The 7,809-nt window shown below is 31.1% G+C and overlaps 1 non-coding gene across 1 annotated transcript; it reads left to right on the top strand.

The window, feature by feature from the left end:
• Positions 1-1,709: 1,709 nt before the first annotated feature.
• TRNAI-AAU (transfer RNA isoleucine (anticodon AAU)) lies at positions 1,710-1,783 on the top strand. Its single transcript has one exon. It is a non-coding gene; the product is annotated as a tRNA-Ile (tRNA).
• Positions 1,784-7,809: the final 6,026 nt, after the last annotated feature.

Below are 7,809 nucleotides of genomic sequence, written 5' to 3'. Positions count from 1 at the left end.
TAATTGGATTTAAGGAAATCATGATGAGGACCGATGAAATGCCCTGGGAATTAGATCAAAGATTGAAGTGCCAAAACCATGAAGCTAATATGAATATCACACATAGTCAGCACTGTGAATTGGTTATAGCCTCTCTCCCACCCCACCTAAGGGTTTCTTTATCGCAGCAAAAGATAGGAACTCAAGCGGAAGCCCCAGAAATTGCGATGAGATTGCATGAAACACCTATTCAAGACACTTCTTTGGGAGTTCAACAGATTCACACAGAGCGTCCTCTTTGTGAAAAATAGGAGGAACTATGGCATAGAGGCTATCTTTAAAATAACTTGTTTGGTGCATAAAGATCATTTTTAGGATTTAGGTGATATTTTCTCTAACAATGTGATGATCTAATTGCACAACTTATTCCTATCCCATTTTCTATATTAACGTGTAAGAGACAAGGGTGTGGCTGATAATGATAAAGGAGAGAGAAAATCAGGATGAGCATGATAGCTTTGAACAATTTTCATATTTGAGGTTTATCTGAAATTAATGCATCAAATAAATTTTAATATATTTACTGTATATTGAGATGATGATATATAAGTTTAGATTTGAACACATAACTTTTATATAAATAATATTTTAACAAAATATCCCATTACAAATTGATATACACTTCAAGAGTTAAAACAATATTAATATATAAAATTATCTTAAAAAAAATTATTCTGTTTGTTACATGTTTTTTTATTTATTTTTAGATTTATAGAAACAAACACCATATTTATGTATGATTATATTTTACAAATAACAAATAAAATTATTTATACTAATATTTGTTTTGAAAAAAGAATTCTAGAATTTTTAATTTAATTATCAATAATTGTTAAGTAAATGGTAGGGATTCAATTTCTACTAAATATTCATAAAGTAATTTTAATAGGAATCAAAGACACAGAGTTAAGATTTAACTTAAAAATAATTGTAACTTTTTCATAAATACTAAAATTTTCTTGTCACATGTTTAACTCATATATTAATTCTTTTTGTAATTAATAATAATAATGATGATGCTATAATTTAGTTAATTTTTATGTAGTTAATCTTGCTAATATAAGATGTATTTTAGAATAAGTGTTTTGATATCAATAAATGTATTTATCAACCATTTAATTTATACAGCTATACTAATAAATATATTTTTTAAAACAAAAAAATATCGCAATAATTATTTATTAAAAAAAAAAACTTAAACAAAAATTACAATTTTTTTATTAAAAAAAGTTGTATGAATAAGACACTATGATATATATATACACAAGGTTAATAAACATTCACCCATGTCCCACACATATAAAATAATTTAATCGAAAACTTTTTTATTTTTTCTAACCTCGATCCAAACTTCTGCCAAGGGATATACATCAAAAGTATGTTTTAAATCTATTATAGGTCAAGTTTAGAATACATTGTACAGCAAAGTAGGGTGCACCTTATTGGAAAATAAATTATGAAATTCATGTGTCTTTTTGGCTCCTCATAATGAAGCAGCATCATGTGTCTTTTTGGCTCCTCATAATTAATATTAATACAATCCTCGGGGGAGAAATGTCCAAACGCTGTAAATCTTAAAATGTTAGGAGGCTGCACATCAAATTCATTATCTACCGTTCAACTAGTTAAATTATATAAATAAAATTAATTTTTCTAACATAAGAAAGGACGGCCTATTAGCTCAGTTGGTTAGAGCGTCGTGCTAATAACGCGAAGGTCGCAGGTTCGAAACCTGCATAGGCCACTTTAACACACTTTACTCTTAAAAGTATGAAAATTTGCAATTTCAATTAATTTGATCATAAATTTTTAACCCAAAAATAATCATTACATTGTCTTATTCCTTTTAATGGATTTGCAATTTCAATTAATTTGATCATAAATTTTTAACCCAAAAATAATCATTACATTGTCTTATTCCTTTTAATGGCTATCACTTTATTAATTTTCAAGAAGGAAATAAGTGAAAAAAATAAAACATATTTCTAAAGTTTAATAAAATCTCTGTTTGACAAACACTTCCAACTTCCCAAAAGTATGAAAATTTGCAATTTCAATTAATTTGATCATAAATTTTTAACCCAAAAATAATCATTACCTTGTCTTATTCCTTTTAATGGCTATCACTTTATTAATTTTCAAGAAGGAAATAAGTAAAAAAAATAAAACATATTTCTAAAGTTTAATAAAATCTCTGTTTGACAAACACTTCCAACTTCCCAATCAACATAGTATATTTCAATACTTTAATTAATTTTAAATAATCATTTAAAATTATATTTTTCCTAATTAGTCATTTTTTTCCCATCCTAGATATTTTTCAATTAAATATTTTTTTTAATTTAATTTATATTTTTTGTTAGTGAAAACTTTATTGGTTAGTTAAACAAGAGCTATTTCCTGTCAACATGCAACATCAGTATCAGTCTGCAATTTCAATACTGTTGATATGCAATTTTAGTAAATGCTAGTTAGTACTCCAACCACAATGCTAGGGTCAAAACATAATACACTAAAGTTGTCCCTGGTTATGATAAAATGTTATGATTAATACAAATCCTCATAGCACTTTAACGTTACATCTCAAACTCACATTAGCTGGAACAAAGTCAACACAAGTATCTCTTGTTGATCTTTGGAACATGTGCAAGAATGTAGAATAGATAGAATAGGGTATATGAACAATTGTCACAAACATACCCATTGAAATATGAATTATATTCATAATCATCCTACTTTGTAAGTTTCCAATAAATGTTCTCAATGTGTGAAATTCAATCTGTACATCAAATAGGGGTTTCTTACTCGATTTCTTTCCACATAGATGAGTAGTTAAATGTAAGTACCAATGTATGTTCTTCTGATCAAATAAATCATACAAGGATCTAATGAATGTTCTTTTGATTAAATAAATCATACAAGGATTTAAGGAACTTTACACTAGAAAATATATTACAAAACATCAGAATAAAGCATACAATAATTAAGTTTGTGTCATGCATTTAATCTGAGGTCAATATATGCGCATTGAATCTTACTTTATAAAAGCAATACTAACGTAGATATGAAAACACTACTTTGGCTTGCTTGCAACACGACTTTCAAATCTTAGCGGCTTTCCTAGCTAACTCCGCGGTGTTGGATCTTTATCTACATTTGGTAGATTTAGATCGGAAATTGTCAGGAATGTTGGTGATGTAATTGGCTTGTAAGAACCAAATCATATCCATGACATTTAATATTTGCACAAGGTCATTCCCTACATATTTATACAAAAGACAATTGAAAAACCAAATGAAATTGGTTGGATCTAGAAAGAATTGTGATCTTAAAGAATACTTCTTTTAGCAAAACCAGACGACACACAAAACAATCTCTTAAAGCAATTGAATAGAGATACTATGACTTCATAAGTTGAAACACCAGTAGCAATGACCTCAACCAATTATCCCTTTTAAAGATTATTAGAGCGACTTTTTACTTAACATCCCTATAACAAAGACAAGGTTACTAAAAAGTATGATAGAAACAACTGCTGCCATTGCTCCCTTTGCATTCCATATAACCTGGAAAAGAGTTGATAGGAGATGTTGAAAAGAATCAATCACTTTATACAATGTATATTATCTCAATTTTTAGTTCATGCAAATATAATTCATATATAACTCTTACCAACAACAACCTCAAATAAAGTTGTTAGTTCTGAAGCCACAAATAATTTTTGCCTATAATTAAAATTTCAAAAAATTGTAAATATATTGTTTGGTGATAAATAGATTGAAATGTGAGCCATATGAACATGCGTAGACTTCATTTTTCGGTTGATTCTTGAATAAATCAAATGCCAATTTTAGTAGATCTCTCAAGGAGAAGGAACTAGAAAATATGATGGCTTCCAATCTTGCTAAATCATCCACTTTGATATAAGGTAATGCACATTATCTAACTTGTGAAACCTTAAATTGCTAATAAGACTCATGAAACCATGGTTTCCTTGTGGTGGCCCATATTTCAATCCAATTTTCTCAGGCAGAGGCTAGGTTAAAAGGCCAGCTAGATCCAAATTCATAGAAATAATTTATATGAAAACTGGTTACAAAGATAACTTGACATTATGTTGGATTTGGTGTTGGTACTACCATATTAGTTTCATGACCATAGTACTAATTTACCATATCTTGGGTTGGCTTGTCTTTATGGTTGGCCCTTAATCAACCACTTTTTCTCCAAGTTTTCTATGATCTAAATCGGTTTATTCCTCCACACATATGGCTATTACTTGATCATTATGGTAAAACATTGTACCGAACAGTAAAGTGGGTGTTGCCCCTTGGAGATATATGCTAATTAAAAACAAAATCTACTCCTTTTAAATTGTCCAACTTAGACTACCATAAACAACAACATCTAATAAAATAACCCTATTTTTGTTTAGCAATGAATTGTTGATACAATGCTCTTCAATATAATTCTTATTCCTCATAAAGGAATCTCTTGAAACTAAATTGGATGGCATGCCAGTATCAAGCACACACTACAAAACTTGAAAACTTTAAGGTTTGCCTTTGTTATGAAAACACTAAGAAACTTAACTTGCATATATGTCTTTTTCAACTCTACCCAAAAGGAAGTTCTTCACTATCCCATGCTACGATATTTGCAACTTGCAAAAAAAGTACATATATAAGCCAACTGATTTCATATGGAACTAGCCATAATTGAAAAAACTAACTGGTTCCTTACCAAATTGCCTGCTTCCATATGGAGCCATTAAGTTAATGACAGGGACCACTTAAACTTATTTTTTTTAAATAAAATCAATCTCATGATAGAGTGGGTTTTGGAGACTCACCCAACAACATTTGACAATGTAGACATATCTTTGCAAATAAGTACCATACCTCAGTCCCATAGTTGATTCTATGTGAGGAAAAATAACCATTCTGGTTCTAATAACATTGATACAAACAAAGAAAAAATAAAATTATTTGCATTTTGATTTCTCAAAATGCATCTTTTTTTTTCACATAGACATGAATTATATAAAATGAAAAACAATGGCCTTATGGAGTCCTAGCGCATCTATCCCTCCGTCCACATTTGAAATGAATGTAAAAGAGTGTATATTTAATCAGTTGTACTAGTAGAATGTATTATAAGTAACATATCTTTCTAACAAATCCTTTGTCAGAAGCTTTTTTCTTTCTGTAGCTAGCAAAGCCCGTGATACAAAAAATACATGTTTTATCTACAAGATTGTTTTTTTCCTTCCAAAGGAGCTTCTTAACTATTTCTTTCAACCTAGGGAACTCGATCTGAAGGTGTTTATAAACAATGAATTTCAATTTTATTTGTCAATCAGGTTGGGTTCTTTGTGGTTATGGGTTAAAATGGCTACTTAAAAGTTAAGAGTCAAGACACATTTTATATGCAAAGTTTTAATAAAACAAAGACATAGGTATTCTCCACCTGGATAAAAATGCCTCAGAAAACATACATGGTGGTTTCATGATCTTTTGCTTTGGTAGCATACTCTAAGTATCAGAACAATGGTGTCCCACAATATGACTTTATTTAAACTTAATTCTCTATGAATAACTTGTTGAGGCATGCTTGGATAGAGTGTATTTTGTTTAGTATCAACCTCTAAATGAGGTTCCTCAAGATTTGACACTAGAAATCTACATTTTGTTCTGCATTTTTTTTCAAAATTTGTTAACCACTCTAATATATAAAACACTAATTATAATAAGATAATTAAAAGAACCAAATTTTTTAAGGAAATAACAAATATTTCATAAACTTTCACATGAAGTCCCACTCTTTAGAATTGGATATTAATGTAGAATTATTCCAAATCAGAGAACTGGTAAAAATAATTTAACCCTAGTGGAAGAAAAAACTAAGTTAAAACCTAAAAAAAAGAAGCAATCCTATGATAAAACGGTCAGCCTAAGGCTAGATGCAACCATGAGAGAGAAGGGTTGCATGTGTTTATAGATTCTACTGCAATCATGACTAAATGGTGAAATGTCATGGAATGTGAAGAGTCAATAGAAACACCACTTGCAACAACAAGATGACACTTGTAGGAAAAAGTACAGATGACAATGACACTTCAAATGCGAAAAAAAACTGAAACTTCGTTAAGGAAAACAAAAGCACCACTAAAAATGACAAAATCAAATACAACGACACTTTTCAAAACTTATCGAGGATCCACACACTTGTGAATGAGATTGAAAACGAAATCCTTGTGGTGAGAAGATGCACTCAACCCAAAGTGAACAGTAATTGTGAGAATGAATGATGAATTGGGATGCTTATAAAGAAAACCACTTGCAAAGCAAGACAATGCATGATCGCCACTTGTCGAATAATGAATGAATTAGCTACATTAAGTGGAGAGGGTCCCTATTTTCTATGAATTTACTAAACATGCAAGCTGGTAAGAACCCATGTGTGAAAGACAAGAGGGCACACTTCTTGTTGACAAGGAGTGCACCACAGTTGAGGACAAGGAGTGCTTCGTCTCTATTGACAAGGAGTGTGCTCTCTTCGTGGACAAGAAGTGAACTTAACTAAGAGAAGCATGTGCACTCCAATGAGAGATAAGAGTGTGCTCAAGACAAACTCCTTGTGGTGAGAAGATGCTCAACCCAAAGTGAGCAACGTTTATGAGATCGAATGATGAATTGGGATGCTTATAAATAAAATCACTTGCAAAGAAAGATAACGCATGATTACGACATGTCAATTAATGAATGAATGAGTTACATTAAGTGGATAAGGTGCCTGTTTTCTAGGAATGCGCTCAACATGCAAGCAAGGAAGGCACATGTGTGAAAGACAAGAGGGAACACTTTTTCTTGACAAGGATGTGCAGCAGTTAAGGATAAGGAGGGCATTGTCTCTGTTGACAAGGAGTGTGATCTCTTTTTGGATAAGAAGTGCACTTAACTAAGAGAAGTGCACTCCACTGAGAGATAAAAGTGTGCTCGGGCTTAAGAGGGTACAATTTCCTTCGACAATTCTTGTGTGACCACTAAGTTTAGAAAGTGCGCTTTCTTTAGGAGAAAAAGTTGCACTGTCTTTCATTCATGTAGTATGCATGTTGAGTGAAGAAAGTTAACACTAAGTCAAATAAAAGCTAGTGATTTTTCTATCTTAGAAATATGACACAAGATATTCAAAGATAAGAAGACGACGCTTAGGAAACTTTGACCTAGGAGAAACATCGAAACTTGGAAAGGATGGTTGACACTTAGGAAACATGAACAAATGACAAGATGACACAAGATAGCTTGAAGCGATAGCTCATGAAAACATATGTAGGCTCCAAAATTGAATAAGAAAAGAATTTTGGAGGATCATTTTTGCAATGACAACACCTTCCTTATTGGACATGCTCAGTTGGTAGCGCCTTTCATTACATATGGAATCAAAACTATGGTTATTGGGTAGTGGGTATTTTATCTTGGGGACTGCATTACATGTGCACTAGTAGTATGATCTCTTCACATGTTCATCAATAGGCATATCATTGTCTTGGAAGAGTATATAGGGTCTAATGTAATAAGTATGTTCTTTTATTTGTAGTCTTATTTGTTACAACATTTGAGTGGCCAAACATGCCAGATTTGTAGAGATAAGATTGGTCTAAAGAATTTCTTTGATAGTCATTTCTCCAATGTTTGATTCATGTGGGCTTATGTAAGCAAATGTTTAATGAGGAACAAACTCATCCAATCTATACCCATTGTAAGTAAT

The sequence above is a fragment of the Pinus tabuliformis genome, chromosome 6, assembly GCF_031772625.1.
Source record: "Pinus tabuliformis cultivar Carrire ecotype Pingquan chromosome 6, CPIR1, whole genome shotgun sequence".
Classification (NCBI taxonomy): Eukaryota; Viridiplantae; Streptophyta; class Pinopsida; order Pinales; family Pinaceae; genus Pinus; species Pinus tabuliformis.
This window is presented reverse-complemented; position numbering and strand designations above follow the sequence as displayed.